Genomic DNA, 19,988 nt, shown 5'->3' with positions numbered 1-19,988 from the left:
AAATAATCTATGAATGTTTTAACTGCAGATGTTTTGCGGCCTGTGTAATGGCCTCGTCAGCGGCAAGCGAATTTCAGCACCACGACAAGGGGACAGCGCTTCCCAGTCTAAAGACCAAGGAAGGCGCTGTACATTGCTTTGTCTGTGTGAGAATCTCGATAATCGTCATATTATCACATGAGAAGATTGCCTCGTTTAAATTCAAAAGGCCCAGCTATTAAAAGATTGCAGACAGGAATATTGTTTGATACGTCATTGATTGGTTTTATTGTTTATGATTTCCAGTGCACCAGTTAGAAAAAAACATCATATTGAAATCCCATACCTGACAGAATGCATATTTTTTTTTGAATCCAAGAAAACGGTGGCGATATGTACTGATGGGAGAAGGCTCCGCTCTTGGCATTCACCGCGTGCCTTAATTGTAAGACATTAAATCAAGGTCCGCTGTGAACACGGAGAGCTAGAGTCTCAAATCATAAACAGAAACAAAACCTTAATTGAAATACTAATACTGTCAAACACTACTTCTGCTGTCCTCTCTTTAACCGTCGCAGTACTCAATGCGTCAGTCGTCATTTCTTAACGCCACTTATGTAATGCGTCGCCCAAAGAGATGAACTGTTTTTTTAATTATTATTATTTATTTCATATTAAATGTTGCTGAATATGTGTGGGCGTTAAGCGACTGAAGTACAAAAATAATGTGATTTTTGTTTCAAAATTCATGTTTTCAAAATGATATCCTGGTGAATAAAATCTCCAATCGAGCATGAAAAGAGAAGATGAAATGTTTCTGCTATTAACAAAAAATATAAAACAAGAATAAACAAGCAAATAAATATTCCAGAGCACACTGCGTGCTTTGGTCCCGTACCACGGCAAGTGGAGAGCAAGGGGTTAAAGTCGTCACCGGTGGCAGATTTTTTGGAGCTAGATTCAAAATGATAGCCACCCCGAATTCCGCTTGAGAAAGGAAAGGGGATGGACCATTTGATCTGCTTCAAAGGATATCTGCTTTGTCCCCCAAAAAGGCAAAATTCTGTAATCCTCCTCTTGCACCTATAAAAAGAAGAAAAAGAACACAAAAATGTGACATTAGTCAGAGTTCCTTTTATGTCAGGAGATGTACATCTTTGAAATTAATTAAAACAACATATATCCCAAGAAAATGCATGGTGTAGGCTGCTGTCTTCAAGAAAAGATAAGAGCGCATTGGAAAAACACGCTTCCCAAAATCATTGTGGCAACTCTATACGAATTACAACTAGCATAAAAAACGCAACGATCATGCGCTTAGACGTGAGCGCTCCGTGATCTCAACCGCATAACTATATTCCATCCACGAGCTGTGGAGCCAACAAAGGCAGCGGTACTCTCCACAAATCCTCCAGAGACGAAACCCGAGGTGCATATTCCCAGTCCTACAGCGTGAAATGGTGCTGATCTCGCTGCGTCCACTCCTTTCCCCGCGCTGACTGACTTTGGGATTAATGGCGCTCCGGCCAAACAAATAAGGCATCTGCCTTCAGCACAAGAGGATTGCATGAGGGGCGGTGACGTCACTGGGCAAACAGATGTTTGCGACCAACGTCCTGATCATCTCCCTGCGTCCTTGAAACTAAAGTAATACCCGTTCTTCTCTGACATAATCATGTTCAGCCTCATTTGTCTAAATGGTCCGAGCATTTTACTCTGATTCCCTCCACGACTTGACTATAACAAAATGTTTTTTTTTTTTCCTTTACATTTTTAGTGAGTGTTGTCTGTAGTGTCAGAAAGGTTAGGACACCGACCTATTTTATTTTTAGGGAGCACGTCATTTGGTATCGTATTTGGTACGCTTTAAATCACCACACATCACACTGTAGGCACGCACGCAGTAACACACACACACACACACACACACACACACACACACACACACACACACACACACACACACACACACACAGGTAGAAAAAAGATGAAGACATCAACGTGTCATGGTCAGGCCACATAAAAATAGCTTAATGTGTTCAGCATAGACTGCAACGAAAAAATCGCTGTCCGTGGTTTTGAAAAAGAATGCATGAACAATCTCTAGCAGAAATACACTCTCATACACACTCATGCAAACATGCGCACTCCAGTACGCTCGCTCGCACGCACGCACGCACGCACGTACTGCACTGCAAAAGTGTACAGTGCACACATTATCACTACGAATTCTCTCACGTTGCTCATTTCAAATTTGTGAAATAATCGGCCAGGGAACATATAATAGCCTACTGAGATGAAGCGCGTCTGTAGCTGTAATAGTAAATATGTACGTTTCCATTTCAGACGGTTTCATGACCTAATTGATAAACCATCAAGGGCAAATATACATATATAGGTGTAGGGCTTTGGCTAAATGTCACTGAGCATAGGCATAAAGCCTAGTGGTGAGTTTGTCTTTTGTTCCACATGAATGCTGGAATGTATTGTACTACACTCAGTTCCTTTGACACCTTCATTATATTAACGCTGTCATGGTTATTAGTGAAGACTAGGTGGAAGTAAGCGGCAAGCGGTGTCATCGAATGAGCCCACACTCAATATGCTGGGCACCATCAATTTCATTGCTACGATCAGTATCATCGCCGACAAATATACTCGCTGTCGGTCCCTTATATAACGGCGTTATCATTCTCAAGTCCAGAATACAGAAATCACGGTCGGATGAAATTCTTTAGGCAAGCATCCCATCCTCTTCCTCTCATGTTAGATTGAGTGCAAACACACGATCGCCATATTTACACTGTATTTCCCATACCACTGATACGAGAAGCCCGTGATGGGGATGAAGAAACAAAGAGAAACGCCATTTTAGAAGAAACAAAAAGCATCTCCTGAGCTTTCTCTACTGCGTTATCCATTATCATGCAACATCTTAGTTTGTGGCACCAACCAGTTTCTCAACGTCGCTATTTGCGCTTGCATAACTGCGAACTACTCGGAACGTGACCCAGTTGACCCACCGTCCATGGACCCATTGTCTTTGCGCATCATCCGCAAAATAAACACCACGCAAATGAATACGCGTGCACTCTTCTGCTTAGATCAAAGAAGTTCCGGGAGTGCGCTATCATGCGGTGTTTTCATTTACCTACGCGTGAGATTTATACGATTTGCTGTATTGCCGCAGACATTTTGCTCTCTCCGAAAAACAATGGCAACTGCAACGTGGGGAGGATGTCCCGTTGTTTTTCCCACGAATGTAATATACACGAGCGCAGTTATCGTTCGCATATAGCAATTTACCTCGTTGCTCATACAGAAAGATAATGATCAAATCGTTCGTTGTTCTTGAATACTATTGGTGAAAAAAGACATTTGGCATATGAACACCCCATACTTACGTCCATACGTTCCTCGCCGTTTACGATGGTCGCTCCCGTGATATCGCCCGAAATCTACTCCTCTTTATATTTAGTCTTCAAAATACTTCGAGATTTGATTGCTGCGCAAGAAATAAATTGTATTCCCGGTCTTTTGGTGAGGGGATGCACCATCGTAAGCCTCCGTGAAACGCCTTGGTCTATCTAGCAGTGACTCAGAGGCTCAGGTCCCTGCAAAGCATGGCTGCGTTTCTTTCCCTTTTTTTCAAAAGAGGGCAGGTCTTTCTATGCATTATAATGAGTTAAATCTCTCTCGCTCCCTCTCCCTCTCTCTCTGTCTCTTTCATCACACACACATGTACACACACACACACATACACACACACACACACAAACACACACAGAGAGAGAGAGCTGTATAACATTTTTTTTTCCAAGTAGCAAATTTGATCCAAACGTTTACGTATCTCCAGCCCTGGCCTCGGCCATGCTGTCTAATGTATATTTCCTTGTACATATCCTGTGCATCAGAGCTGTAAATCAGAATGGCCCAGATTTGTTGCATCAGCGATTATCTCAATCCCTTAGATTACAAATGCGTATAATAACTGCAGACTATATAATCGTCGTTTATGTGTTCAATGCAATTTGTCATATTTAATACCATTTGTCCTGAGAGGTATATTACCACGTTATAGCAGTATAATATAATACATAGTTTATCGACGGATCCGTGTGAAAAGTGAATTCTAACCTTGTCTATGAATCATGCTCAGTTTTCAACGACATCTTCGAAGTGACATTAGTAATTACAATTTAAATTGTCGTATGTCGACCTACAATGAAATAAACGTGTTTTTCACTTGATTCTAACATATCCTACGACATTATAACAGTATGGCCAATTACCATTTTTCAAATGATGATGCACATGAATATTAATCACAAAGTATACTGCTTCATACTCTTCATGTCTTCCGCTAGATTTGGAACACTAATTCAGTGGGTTGCGACTTAAACATTCAGTTGCACATGTGTCATCTGTATTTGCGTGGGGGCTTGCACATTATCATGTATTCTTGTTAGCAGGATTAGATGTTTGCCAGAGAGTTATTGTTCTATATTTTTAAATGTAATAGCATAGTCGAAGTACGTTTTTATCAAATCCTGTATCTTGTGTGAAATAACCATGAAATCCACCGAGAAGAAGCTAGTGTCAAATTAATAATTCATTCAAGGCAGAGCTATAGCTGCCTGGTGTTACTGCTGATATTTCTCGATCTTTTTGGTACTGAAAGAGAAGAACAAAATGTCTAACCGATAAATACGGAAGGTATGGAAAATATGCCCTTGTAGGAAGGTTCTGGGTCGTTTCTGGAACTGGTTCTTTAAACATAAACACCTCTCTCTACATGGTTTTGACTCATTTTTCTTTAAATGCCAAAACACTGTGCCCCACTGTCACATTAGCAGGCTTTAAGACATAGGCTACCGCAGAGGCCTGCAGTGTGAACGCTGAACTTGATACCATTAGCTGAAATGAATAGCCTACTATATCCCTCACTTTAGATGTTCTACCTTATTGCTGCACGGCAGCACAATTATACTTAATGGGACGACATTATGATATTGTGGAGAATAGCTATTGTAGCAGTGTGCAAATAGACTTACGTTTATACAATATTAATAGACAATGTTGAGCATTTGAAAGTGGCCTTAAAGGAAAAGGTACATACAAAATGCATCCAAGAACTGTGTGGTCGTGGGTTACTGTCGGAGTACAACTTTAAAGGGATTTTAAGAGAGCTTATTTTCCTTGGGAAAACGCCATTGTTCCCCGTGAAACAATGGAAGCTGCGGGCGACTGGATGAATGGAGGGGCGATCCGGGATGTGCGCGGGTCAGTGCATGGGGTCTCCAGCCCAAAGCCCCTTTCCCAGCCGTCCACAATGAACCTGCGCGGGGTCGAGGCTCCGCGGGGTCACAGGGCATCCCCCATTGTCCCGACCTTCAAAACAGATAAACATTTATTAATCAAGGCTGACCCGAGCCCCTTCAATTCACTGAAAAAGCCCAAAAGGAGGGCTGGGAATGAAGAAAAAAGTAGTAAAGAAGAATGTAAGGGAAAGGATAGGATACACCAGAGCCCATATAAGTTTTACCACTGGGCCACCGGTGGAGCACTGTAAAAGTTTGACGTGTTGTATCTGTTGACAATTAAAAAAAATCGGACTATATTGACTTTGGATTCGTTTGTCATTTCGAGGATGAAGGGACTTCAGATAAACGCTCTCAAGTAAGAGATTTTTGACCGATCGTTGAGATAGTTGTGCATGACATGAGATCTCAGGATTTCATGGTATTTGCAAGTGTGGCAGTATCGATTTGAGCTATAATGGTGGTTGTGAATTCGACTACATATTCAGTTGTTACAAATACATGCATGCTCTCTTAGAAATGACCTTTTCTGTAATTAGGCGAATTTGTCACTTAAACAAGTGTTATCACGGCCAATGGATTATGTATTGCCAACCTATGAAGTGTTGTTAAAATTGTATTTTCAAACGAAACACCAGCTTCTTAGGTGGCTGTCGAAATGGTCTCAACGAAATTAGTCCTCAGAAATAAATAAACACGACATGTCTGCCATCAAAATAGCCTACAAAACTACATCAGGTGGTCTCCAGATTTCTGTAAAGCTCTGAATATAACAAATAGCGACAATGACCGGCTATATGTAACGAGTGGAAAGACTACACGTTAATTATTAGGAACACGAAAATAGGCGCTGACATTTGTTTGATTTGTTCATTGTGTCTTCACAGTTATTTGCCATTCGTGCTTAGTGTATCCTAACAACTCGAGCCATTAGACACATACAAAATGTTTTGTTAGATGTAGCCTACTTAAACTTAGCTTTCAAACTGTGAAATCCGCCCTCGTTATCTAAATTATTATTTGTATTTAACATTCATATGCAGTTTTTTTGACAACTTATGTCTCTCTGAAATTTGCCAAGCATATGTAGCCTAATTGCCAGTAAAACGCTTACTTACTAACCCACTGTCTGATAAATACACGACAGTGTGTACAGTGATGTGATGTGAGGCTGAGTTTCCATACAGCACATCTTGGTTGGTTTGTGCGTCTTGCCACCAGAGTCTTGCTCCAGCCACGCAGAGTCTAAGTACTGGTCAAGCTCATACAGCTCTTTCCCAGAACCACTGACCTCGTTTTGAATATGTGAAATAATTAGTTCAACCTATATCAACGGACTGCAAAGTTGCAGTTTCAATAACATCAGGTGTCACCATATTGCACATGGAAATTGTTTATTGATCAAGTTTATCTGGGATAACTGTTGGTTCCAGTCAAGACAACATATCAGCCTAAAGCAGTATAGATTGCTTTAGCATTTCTTTCAGTCAGTGAAATGAATCTCTGACATTTGAATGCTTTTAAAAGGTCCCCATCAGAAAGAGCCCACATAATGCATTTGATCTCAAAGTAGTAAATGTGAATTTGTTTATAATCAGGACCACTTATACTAAAATTTTCAACTGCTATATGTTTTGATGGATTCTGGATCTCCACTGAAATGTAACAGTGTGTTCCAGTTTAAAACTCCTTCTGGTTGGATTTACACTTTTAATTAACCAGATTAAAACACTGAATTAGATATGTTGACTCTCAGAGGCTGTGTAAGGCAGAAATATGTACATTTGTGAACTGCTGTGATGCATTTCACATGTAGCCGAACATTATGGTAGATCATCCATGACATACCTACATAGTGTTCACTTTGCGCATGGAATGATGGCCATCGTGTCAATGACCTCTCATTCCTGTGACTGCAGTCTATTTACAATGGTTTTTCATTTTTCCATAATAACTTCCTGTGCCACACTTAGGCAATATGACACTCGTGTTTGTGGGGTTGGCAAAGGATATCCCCACGGCTGTGATTACCTGGGGCACTCGGCCTCCGGCCTCGTGCCTACGGCCGAATCACAGCCGTGGGGATATCCTTTACCAACCCCACGAACACGAGTGTCATATTGCTTTTGTTCAACAGTTCTACTACCAACTAATTAAGTTTGATGACACCAGGTTTTGAATTCTTTCGTTTATTTCGATTGTGTTTTTCATTCTCTGGTGCAAAAATAAGTCCCAACCGGAGTGCAAAGCGTCAAGCGTTGCCAAGCAACGAATATTGTCATTCTGCAGCCAAGTTGAGTCAGTCAAAACGGCTACTTGTACACGTTAATTTGTATACTCGACTGTTTTTATGTTACATGTTAATTTGTACATTCTTCCCACTTCATTTGCTCCCTTTCCTCACTCGAAAACAGTAAAATGCAACGTTAAAGAATCGCTACCTGCCTGTCCTGCAATTCTGCTCTCTTGCTTTAAATGAATGGAATGTTGACGTTCTACAGTTCAACTGTTAAAGTATATCAAAGTGATTACTAGTGAGCTGTGAAGAGTCCGAGTGGGGTTGTGCCAGGATATTCATAGAGGATATCCCCTAAGACTTAAGGATACTAAGCTCCGCCTCTATCCTCTCTGATACCCCCACTCATGAGATGCCTCTTGTCCAATCAGAAATGAATTAATTGACAGCCCTACCAGTTGTATAATACAATCACATCCAGGTCAGAGGAGACTCTGACATGAGCTGTGACCTCGACAGGTGAGGTTTTATCGACCTGACGTTTGACTCAAGGAGTCAATATCTCTTTTCTCTCCTCCTCCTGTTCTGAAGATGTTTTGTCAGATGTTATTTTCCCTTTCCTAATTTACTCCATGCTAAAGAATTCCGTTGTTTTTTTTGACAGTGCCACATATCCCACTGTGACCCAGTTTATTTGCTAATACCTGCAGGAGGCAAAACCCTACCTCATGGTGCTAGCTGATGCAACACTAGCAGGTCCACATGATAAAGGGTGGGCCCTAGTTACATGAGGATGAGGCTGGGGGGTGGTGGTGAGGGGGGGGTCAGCTGAGGCGATCAGCCATGTTTGCGTGACAGTGAGATAGGGAGTAGTGTCTGCAGTGCAGGGCCTCTCAGCACTGTTTACCCTGTCCTCCCTTGTTCCCCTTCTCTTCGATTTTGCAGAATTTTGTTTGCCATTTGCTTCAAAAAATGCTCGGAAATTCCAAATGAGAGGCATTTCACACACAAAAAAAGAGAAAAAGGAAAGGGAAAAAAAATCATAGGAAGAGATCTCTGTTTTGCTTAAAGTGCTCTGTGTATGTGGATGGTAGTAGTGTGCCACATTAAACACATGCGCTGTGCTGTAAGGCTAAAGCTCTTTGATCATTTCATTTTAATACGCCACTGAAAAATAATCCACCCTCCTGAAACGCCTGCTCTCTGTGTGTGTGTGTGTGTCTATTTGTGCGTGTATGGCAGTCTGCGGCGTATATTTAGCCTGGCCCTTGTTATCTGAGTGTATTTTATTGAGAAAAAGGGTCATGTTTGGACCCTCTACCTCAAACATCACCCGTGGTCAAAGGTGCATGTAAGAGCACAGGGGCTAGCAGCCTCTCTCACACTGTGATGTTAAATGTCACCCGAGTCCACAGAAAAGAAAAGACCATTACAGATGCTTTTTCACAAAGGTGCCACTTTGGACTCCCTGCCTGGCTTCCTCCTTTGTCAGGCAATTAATGGCACGCAAAAGAAAATGTAATTTATGGAGTCATTAACAGGAGAAAGTCACAGCAGTGTCTGGTTCTGACTGTATAAACCACCTCACTAATGAACGGTTAATCACCGTATGAAATACTCGCCCTGAACCCAGTGGCCCAAAATATTAACACAGGTCTAAAATGCACTTTTTTTTGACGGGGGAGCCATCGTTGGCCCACATTCTTGTACCATGTAGAAGAATGTTCTGCCATGTTTTTTTTTTTTTTTAAACTGAATTTTGCTGCTCTGGGCAGTTTCTTTCTCTGCCACTGAACACCTGCACAAATGAACTAGAGGCACCCTAGATGCAGTAGGAGCACCCAGATAGATGTATTTTCTTTCTACTGCCTTTTCAGTGTTCGTATCTATTTGAACAAAACCTACCAAAAAATGGAGAACTCAGGACTGACTTAACAGTCTGTCTCAATTAAGTCAGTAGGCATCTGTATTGAGCAGAGATGAATATTTAATGTAGCCAACGTTAGGAGAATAGCAGTCCTCTCTCTCTCTCTCTCTCTCTCTCGCGCGCGCGCTCTCTCTCTCTCTCTCTCTCTCTCTCTCTCTCTCTCTCTCTCTCTCTCTCTCTCTCTCTGCACCTACTGAGAGCCTCACAGCCATGTAGATAAAGACCCAACTGTGCCATGTGAGAATCAGACATAATCAGTAGCATCCCATCCCAACAGCTCCTCTCCCTTTAGCATTTGGGAGGAAAAGATGGAGGTCAGTGCATCTCTTACCTCAGCGTATTCCTCCGTAGCTAGCAGCAGCCATGGGACAGGATCTGTCCCACAGTCAGTAGCTATCTGGCATCTCTTGCCACCTGCCCGCTGACAGAGGGAAGTTTTCTCGAGGACAAGGGACCGGCGTAGTTGTTACTCCTGCATGGCTGCTCAGTGGAGTCCCATTTCACGCAGCCAGCGCCTGGGAGAAACACAGCTCCAGTGGGCTTGTTCTTGTACCACTACAAGAGACCGTTTAATAGAGAGTAAATAGGTATCCCTCACTTATCGCCCATAGCCATCAATTTGTGGAGCAACTGGCCACTGTAGAATCTAGTGGAAATGTCCCATGGCTGGCTTATCCACATCTAAGTGAGCAGATCGAGAAAAGCAAATATGATTGCAGTTTGTCTTTATAATCCTCATTACCCCCATCCTCTGTGCATTACTGTCAGATAGATTGTGGCTGACTCCCCATGTAATGAAATGAGTAGCATTTCCCTGGTTTACCATTAGCTTGCATTTGCGGAGCCAAATCTAATGTAGTTTGTAGACGGCAGGTGAGTGAGCTGAGCTAAGATGTTGCTGTCGTTTGCATTGGATACACATCGGTGCATTTTTGTACACAAACAAAAAGCCACTTCAGTCAGCCATTTTGTGTTTTAAATATTATTTGCACTCTTGTATGGGGAAGCTGTGAAAGCTGTGATTATCTAATGACATGGTCTCTCTCCAACATCTGTTTTTATAAGATGATTATTTTTTAATAAGTTCAAGTACATGTGTGTTAAAAATCACTCCTTTATTATTTAGAACTCGGTGTCAGTAATTGGACTAAGAACGTTGTCTGTCATCAGGAATGATCTTTCTGCCAGCAATCATTGCACCAAACCGTGGGTATGTTTTTTTTCTGCCACATATAATGTTATTAATGCAGCGGTTAATGAATGAACATATGTTTCCTTGTGATTACTATCCCAGTGACTTGGTGTCCTAGTTGCCTGCCATCGCTTGACTACTGGAATGAGAATATGTGCCTTGAGTTAATGCTGATTGCAGCAGCTGCCAACACGTGAATCACCATGGCAACAATAAGGGTTGCTTGGCAACCGTGTTCTTTTAGGGACACTGAAAGTGCCCAAAGGCGTACTAAAAATATATAAGAGTTTAATGCACCATTAATGCCTCAGCCACCCTAGTGTTATAGTGTGTGCATACAAACAGGAATGCTGTGAACGTGCACTTTTTTCCTAAAAGAAGTCTTAATCTAGATAAATCTTTAATTTTCTTTTCATCTTACCACAGTGAATTTTTTAACACATCAATTAGATGTGAGCCCGAATTCCTCCACATTTGTTTGGCAGCACAGAAGTAAACTGGGCTGATTCTATGAGAATTGATAGCCTGCTTGGGCAGCAGTGCAGAGTGTCTGCAGTAATTGGATTGAGTGAGATCGAAGCGGTCGGGCGGGAAAGCAGGCAGGCAGGCAGGCAGGCGAGCGTCGGCCATCTTGCTGCATCTCACAGCAGCTCGCTTGCTCAGACCCAGGTGGCATGCGCACACGCCGTGGAACAAAGCATCCCATCAGCAGAAGTGACATCATTGCAGTCAGCTCAGCTGTTTCTGCCAGCGTTCTATAAATAGGGAGAGGGCGAGAGAGAGGAAGCGTGGATCCCTGCTAATGCCGAAAATCTTTAACTCTCTTGACCCCGTGACTTGAGAGATGTTGCCTTGTTTTGTTGAGGTAAACACATCCTGCTGGATGGGAGCCCTCGTGATGGGGAATGATTTTTCTTTTCTTTCTTCCTTTTTCTCCCTAACCTTCTTTTTGTCTTTTCTTTTTACTTGCATTCTGTCGTTTCATCTTTTTTTGCATTCCAGTTGTGTTGCTTGTGATTTTTCATTTGTGCATTTGTGTGAATTTGGAACATCATTTGCACAAATATTAATGGGTTCATAAATGCCCATTTAACAGGAGATGACAATGCACATATTTACTGTGCACTAACAATAAAACAAAATATGCACAAGACATACAATACAACAAGAACATTTATTAGCACTTGCACTCCAAGAAATATCTCTTCAGCCATGTGTTGTGTTGTGATCCATTTTATCATATAAAACAAGCTACAATAACATCATGACCAGCTGGTAGATGGAATTTTCATCTTGTAAATCCCCTGTATATGACGTAGTATATACAATCCCCTGTATAAATGCACAGTAGTGATATTGTGTACAAAGCTTGTGTTTAAGGATTACAGAGAATGTATACTAATGTTATATTTATGCATTTAATTTATGCATTTTAGCAACAAAGCACTAATCCTCTCTGCTTTTCATCTCTGTTGGTAAACAGCACTAAAGCTAAAGCCTCTGGACTACCACTTAAATCAGAGAACATTATAATTTAAAAAAAGCAACCAATCCCTAAACACACAGAAAAAAATGGTTTGAGTGACAGCACCTGGTGTAATAACTGACATGCTTCTGGATACAGTTGTAAGGCCATGGTGACTCTTAGGGTTACAGTCACCGAGGCAGATTAACAGACTGGCACTCTCTCTGGTGCAGATGAACCGTAATTAAACTGGACGCTGATTTAGAATGGTTTGGTACAGTCGTGTGTATGTGTGTGTTGGTGGGGGGGGGGGGCACTGTATTTAATCAGTTATAGCAGAGATACTGTATACTGTGTGCAGAGAGGATGTTGGCAGCGGACAGGAGAGGGTGAGCACTCTTGTGTTTCTCTCATATTCAGTTGCAGCCGAAAAGCACTAGACCTGGCTGTGACTGGTGCACCCCCCCCTTACAACCCCCCCCCCCCCCCCCAAAGAAAAAAAACCTCGTCCCCTACGTCCCCAAGAAGCCACCACACCAAGTCACCACGGCACCCGTTCGGGGCGGCGGGGCATCCTTCGCTGCCCCCTCACACACTCCCTCTTTTTCTCTCTCTCTCTCTCTCTCTCACACAAACACAGTCACACACACACACACACACACACACACACACACACACACACACACACACACACACACACACACACACACACACACACACACACACACACACACACACACACACCCACACACACACCCGCACACACGCACACACACAGAGGAGGGTCAGACAGAGCTGGAGAAGGGGAGAGCTGGAGCCGGTTGGCCCACCGCCAGGGCGGTCGCATGCGGGACCAGTGCCAGGGCCACTGCAGGCCTGTGCTCCTCTCGTTGTCTGTGGCAAAGCAGCAGCAGCAGCAGCAGCAGCAGCAGCAGCAGCAGCGAGCGAGAGCCGAGCGAACAGAGGAGCACAGAGCAGAGCAGTGCAGAGGCATTCAGCCCCAGCGGCTGGCTCCCTGAATGTCCTTTTGTCTCAGAGCCGGCGTGCCAGCCTGCCTCTAATGAGCCACTGCTTTGTGGCAGGCCCACTCCACATCAAGTGGGCTGCTGGTCTCATTAACCTGACTGCTGCAAATAAAAAAGGCACGCGCACGCACACACACGCACCAGAGAAAGTCCACTGATAGCATACTTAAGGCTGTTGAAATCCACTCGCTAGCACATATGCTCTCTTTCTTTCTCTCTCTCTCTCTCTTTGTCTCTCTCTCTCCTTCTCTCTCTCTTAGTCTTCCTCTCTCTCTCTTCCTCTCTTTCTCTCTCTCTCTTGGTCTCTCTCTCTACCTCTCTCTCTCTTGGTCTCTCTCTCTATCTTCCTCTCTCTCTCTCTTGGTCTCTCTCTCTTGATTTCTCCTCTTTTTTCTCCCTCCCTCATTTTTGGTGGCTGGTAGAAGCTGACGTATGAACACGTTTAAGCTCTGCGACTGCACTGCTCTCTTTTGCTGTTTGTGTATACACTGCTGTAGCATCCTATAGTGCTCAGTTAGATACTTGTTTTGCATTATTCAGTCGTCTGTGCAGTCATGACACAATACCATATATTTTTTTTAATGTAAATATGGATCAGATATTTCCGAAGGGTGTGCATGCATGTATAGATATTCCTTTGCTTACCCTCTCTATACGTGTACATTGATCATTATATTGGCATCGCATACATTTCATATCTTTGTATTTCACACAGTGGTTGTAGCCTGGCACGAGGGCTGAACCAGGTTTTTTCATTAGGATTGGATGAAACTGCATACATTGAGGGTGTGTTCCTTCTAACTGAGCTCTGACAACAGAGGCCTAAAGCGCAGCTTAATTTAATGCACATGTCTGTTCACCAGACAGGCTCGGATATGAGCTTCGGCTATGGTGTTAGTGTAGCCTCAGAAATGCCAAACATATAGAGCATTGCTTTCTACTTTAGATGACAGATATGACCCTCTGCGCCTCTGCTCTTATTAGCTCTGTATCTGATATTATTTTTACTCAGATTATCTGTGTCTGATAACCTCACACTGCCGGAGAGGTTGAGCCAACCAAACACATCTATCCGATGGTGAATGTCATAGCCGGAGTGATGAATTGAATCCGTAATTGATGAAGCTTTTGATCAGATGGCTCATATGCAGGCGAGATTCATTAGGTATTTGCAATTTTTCATGTCACCCCGGCACTCACTCCATGACTGGCGCTGTTTACGGCATAGAAATGGATGTGCATCTGGCTGTTTCTACCCGTCATTACAGATGACCCACCCCCACCCCCCAACCCACCCACAAAAATTAATAAATACCTAATTAAATAGAATAATAAAAAAAGATCCATGCTAGTGGATGAAAAATATACTCCAGTGGCATGATCCTGATATGTGCTGAAGTTGTTAGTTGTTGAATTCTGTCTTTTTTTGTCAGCAAGAGAATATTCCTATGGAGCACTAGAGAGGCCAGTGTGTATGACACTGACAAATTGCAGGCCGAGCTCCATTAATTAAGCAGGACGCTGCTAATGTTTATTTATATTCAATTTCTCTGTTGCATTATTGATCTGCTTGCTGCAGAATTATCTTGCGAGATGCACATGGAGCGAAGGAATAGCTGTGACTTTCTCTCTCTCTCTCTCACTCTAATTTTTGCAGTCTCCCTTTCTCTCTTTCTCTTTCTCTCTCTTTCTCTCTGTCTTTCTCTATCTTTTTCTATCCCTCTGTCTGTGTCTCTTTCTGAAGGATTTGTTGGGCTGAGGGGCTAGCGGACGTGATTCAGGCCTGAGGATGAGGTGCTTTCCCTGGGTTTATCTGTGGAGGAACGGCTGAGCTGGGCGTGAAGAGAGAGAAAGAGACAGAGGGTGGAGAAGGGGTTGGGGGAGGGGTGGAGAAGGTGGAGGCTGGTCGTCTTTGTTTGCCTTTAAACTGGAGATAACAGCGGAGCTGCGAGAAACCAACCCATCTGCCTGTACTGCTGCAGGTCTGTGGGTGGAATTAGAGACATGATTATCACACACACTCTCACACACACACACACACACACACACACATGCATATAAACACACACAAACACATACAAACACTATATAAACACCACGCACACACACATTCAGACACACACACACACACACACACACACACCACGTTCATCCATGTGCCTCTCCTACGTATTCACATTCACACACACTGGTTACTGCATACCACAAACCCAGGCTGCCATTTTTTTCTCTATAGCCTGCCACTCTGCCTTTTACTGACTAAAATAAAATATTGAGTGAAGGAAAATTGCACCCTTCCCTTTGCACAATGGTATTTTTACCCTCAGACTATGGTCAATTATAGATACATATGTTTTACTTCGGTTCATGGCAAATAGATTTTTCTTTTCTTTGTGGAGGCGTTTGGAATCCTTGTGCTATCTTCCGTGCCATATTATCACCAGAGAGGTTAGTATTCTAAAATCTTTGGTATCACTAATGGAACGGATGCAGAGTACTTACATGAATTCTAGAATGTTTTGCTGGCATGACGATGAAATATTAAACAGCACTTACACAGGACATACAGAACGTACAGTTCAGCCGAGACATGGACTGACATTCCCATTCAGCAAATCAGAAGAAATCCCTGCTATGTATTTAAAGCCAAGCAGGCCCTTTACATTTTCTACACATGGATCCCAAAGGCAAGCTCAAGAAGAAAAGTCCAGCCGTACGTCCTCACAAGCCCAAGGGTCCTATGTTTGCTCTCTCTCACTCGCGCTCTCTCTCTTTTTCTTTCTCTGTCTCTCTGTCTATGTGTGTTTGTGTATGTGTGTGTGTGTGTGTGTGTGTGTGTGTTTGTGTGTGCCTGCATGTGTGTGTGTGTGTGTTTGTCTGAAGGAGATTGTGAAGTTTTTATACACAGCAATTTGTCAGTACTGCTCTGCCTCAATGAATCGCCGTTTATTGACAAGCTCACACAAGTCACCAAAGGCCACGGCGTGGACTCAATAAAAGTGAACGATGGCAGCGACGAGATGTTAGTTTCTCCTTAATTTCCTGTAATAGACTTTTGTATGCTTTGAAATTTGATTTAAGTTGAACCGGCGGCTTTGCACAGTCTGTTAACCGGGGTTATCGTCCCAGTATGGAGATTCACCGTAGCCCTTGACAGGGACCACTCAGGCCTTCTCTCTCCTCTCTCTCTCTCTCTCTCTCTCTCTCTCTCTCTCTCTCTCTCATAGCTTCCCTCTGTGCACGCTACATGATCTGACATAACCCGATCTATAAATCATCCGCACATCAGAGCCTCATACAAATAACAACGACCAGGGCAGTCACCATCGAGTTAGATGTGAAATTTTGGAGTCCTTACATTACTCATAAAGAAAAAGCAATACGGATTAGAATTGTGTCTTTGTAACTTTGTAAGTGCCATGGATGGATTTATATGGGTCAATTATGTGGCCAGTATAATTATGATACATGATCCCAACATTTATGTTTTATGAATTATGTTGCTCTGGGCAGTATTGTCATGTGTGTGTGTGTCTGCCACTAACAGCTGCCATTAAGCCAATCTTAAAAAAAGACTCTGGATGCCTCTATTTCAATCTGGCTTCCTACCTCACCACAGCACTGATACGGCTCTTATTAAAGTGAATGATCAATGATATGGCTGACTACCGATTCAAGTAAAATATCAGTTCTGGTTTTACTAGATCTCAGTGCTGTATTTGACACTAAAGATCATAAAATACTGCTGGACAGGTTGGAAAACTGGGTAGGACTCTCTGGTGCAGTCCTTAATTGGTTCAGGTCTTATTTAGAAGGCCGGAGTACTTTTTCACCATTGCCAGTTATGAGTCTGATAGAGTGGCTATGACACGTGGATACACCCAGGGATCAATTCTGGGACTTCTTCTGTCCGATCTCTATATGCTGCTTTAGGGCCAAATTCTACTGGACAACAACATGGATTATCATAGTTACACAGATATATCTGGCTCTCTCACCAGATGACTGCAGCCCAATAGACTCACTGTGTCAATGTTTAGAGAAAATAAATAATTGGATGAGCCAAAATGTTCTTCAGTGTAAGTAAATAAGGACACAACAGAGATGATTGTGATCAACAGCAAAGAGAAGAGAATTAGCCTTAGTAAACATTTAAACTCTCTGGCTCTAAAAAACAAAGACCAAGTCCGAAATCTTGGCGTTCTAATAGACTCAGATCTCACTTTCACCAGCCGTATCAAAGCAATCAGCAAAACATCATCATCTTAAAAATATAACAAGATTTGGGATTTGGTGTCCCAAAAAGACCAATAGAAGCTTATTCATGCTTTTATTTCCAGTAGGGGGGACTAAAATGAGTAAAAAAACTACTGCTGCTTGAGTTTTATCCAGAAGCAAGAGAACAGAGCACATTACTCCAGTTCTAAAATCTTTATACTGGCTTCCAGTTAGTTACAGAATAGATTTCAAAATGTAGCTACTAGTCTATAAATCACTGAAGGGTTTGGGCCCAGAATAAATTGCTGACATGTTTAAAGAATATAAACTGAGTATGGCTCTTAGATTAATGGACTCAGGTCAGCTAGTAGAGTCCCTAAACATGGTGAAGCAGCATTTAGCTGTTATGCTGCATAGAATTGAAACAAACTGCCAGAAGACTTTAGATGCGCCCCAAATGTAGCCATTTTAAAATCCAGGTTTAAAACATTTCTCTTTTCATGTGCCTATGATTGAGCTGTACTCTATTCTTACTGCACTTTACTTTTAATTTAATTATATTACTGTGTACATGATTTATTCATACATCATTTTGTATGTATTTCTTTTAATTGCTACTTACTTATTATTTGCTTACTTGAGCACTTAGTTTTTATTTTTCCTTTGAATGTTCTTTTTGCTTTTTTAATGTAAAGTACATTGAACTGCCTCTGTAATGTATGTATAAATAAACTTGCCTTGCCTTTATGTGGTTACAAAAGTGAGCTAAAGTTTTCTTGAAAGCATCCCAGCGTTGTCAGACAGCCGAGCTCAGAGGGTGCAGGGGACTGGTTGAGTTTCACGCATGGGGTCTGACTGACTGTTCCTCCTCTATCTCTCTTCTACTCTCCTCTCCTCTCCTTATCTCACATTTTCTCCTCCTCATCTCTTCTCCTACTCTCTTCTCTTGCTCTGCCCTTCCCTCCTCTCCTCTCCTCTCCTCTCCCTCCTCTCCTCTCCTCTCCTCTCCTCTCTCTCCTCTCCTCTCCTCTCCTCTCCTCTGATGAATCTGTTTCTCTTCTCTACCCTGGGAGTGTGATGACACTGGACCCCCATGGGCCAGCCAGCCATCTGTGCAGGTGCTCTCCTCTCCTCTCCTCTCCTCTCCTCTCCTCTCCTTTTCACTCTCATCTCCTCTCTTTTCTCACATTCCTCTCTTCTCTCTGTGCTCTCTCTATCTTTCCAACACTAAACTCTGTCTCTTCACTCTCACTTTTTTGCATCTCTTTCTCTCTTTCACAATTCCCTTTTATTCAATTAATTTACCCCATCACCTCCCTGTATTTCTTTCCTGTTCCTTCTTCTTCTTCTTCTTCTTCTCTCTCTCTCTCTCTCTCTCCTCTCCTTGCTGTCCACCCCCTGCCTGCTCTCTCTCCTCCAGTCTCCTACCACCCCTGTCTTTCTTCTGCTCTGCTAACTTCTGCATGTCACATTAGCCCAACTCTCCCCCCTCTCCTTGCCTCTGTCTGTCTCTGCCCCCCCCCACTCCCCACTCTGCTAACTCATGCACTTTAGACTTGCCCATCACCCCATCTGTCTTTTTCTCTATCCATTTCCTTCTCCTTCTCCATTTTTGCCTCTCTCTCCCTCTCTCTCCCTCTCTTCCTCTCCCTTCCTCTCTCTCCCTCCGTCTCTCTCCCTCTCTGTCTCCCTCTCTCTACCCTGTTCTGTGAGCGACTCCTGTGTTTCACACTTGTTGAGCGTGGCCCCTCCATCTGTCTATCTGCCCCCCCCCCCCCCCCCCGCAGCCTTGGCATGCACGCTGGGTGCCCTCTGCCAGGAGGGAGAAAGAAAGAAAGAAAAAGAGAGAGGAAAAAAACGACACAGTAGGCAGCGGCACGGGTGACCTTGTGCATCGACAGACAGAGGTCAACCACACTGGGCACAGGACCAGGCGATAGTATCGACCCTGGAACGAGTAGCCCAGCTTTCATTCAGAGACCGTTCACATGCAACTGGGCTCAGCTTAGTTTCAGAAACAAAAATAAATAATACACTCCACCAATATTCTTTTTTTGTGTGTTTGTATTTTTTATTTCATTGCATTTTGTTTGTGCATTTGTTTGCGGTTGTGTTTTTTGGTTGTGTTTTGGTTCTTTATTTCATTTCGGCTGTGTTTTGCCTGTGCACGAGTGAATATTGATTTGATATGGCATGCCGCTCACCCCAAACCCGTGCTCTGAGGAATCACAAAATGCACTGTATCATTTTGGTTGTGTTTTGGTCACGTCTAGATTGTGCACCAGTGGATATCGATTCGATATGGCAGCAGAGTGATGGGGGAAGTGTCACTGGCTTATCACACACATCAGAAATAAATCCCATCAGGCCTTGGGGCCTGGAGGGCAGGATTTGGGCTGGGGCACTTTAAAGGTCCCTGTGCTGAGGGGTGGTGTCACCTCATCCCCCCGTCACGGTTCTTGGAAGTTCACAATGGCTCTGAGGCCATTTCCATCCACATTTACCCCGATAGGAAAAGCCCAGACTTCAAAGAATTTCTTCTGAGGTGTCTCCTTTAGCATGTCTGCAGTCTGCAGCACAACCCAGCGTGTGTGTATATGTGTGTGTGTGTTCTGATAGGTATGT

The 19,988-nt window shown here is 43.1% G+C and overlaps 1 long non-coding RNA gene across 1 annotated transcript; it reads right to left on the bottom strand.

Moving 5' to 3' along the window:
* Window positions 1-243: 243 nt before the first annotated feature.
* LOC116224443 lies at window positions 244-4,505 on the bottom strand. The gene is made up of 2 exons (XR_004165588.2): window positions 3,384-4,505; window positions 244-1,062 (listed from the first exon to the last, which is right to left on the bottom strand). It is a non-coding gene; the product is annotated as an uncharacterized LOC116224443 (long non-coding RNA).
* Window positions 4,506-19,988: the final 15,483 nt, after the last annotated feature.

The sequence above is a fragment of the Clupea harengus genome, chromosome 17, assembly GCF_900700415.2.
Source record: "Clupea harengus chromosome 17, Ch_v2.0.2, whole genome shotgun sequence".
In the NCBI taxonomy this organism is placed as follows: domain Eukaryota; kingdom Metazoa; phylum Chordata; class Actinopteri; order Clupeiformes; family Clupeidae; genus Clupea; species Clupea harengus.
The sequence above is the reverse complement of the archived record's forward strand: the minus strand, read 5'-3'. Positions and strand labels throughout refer to the sequence as shown.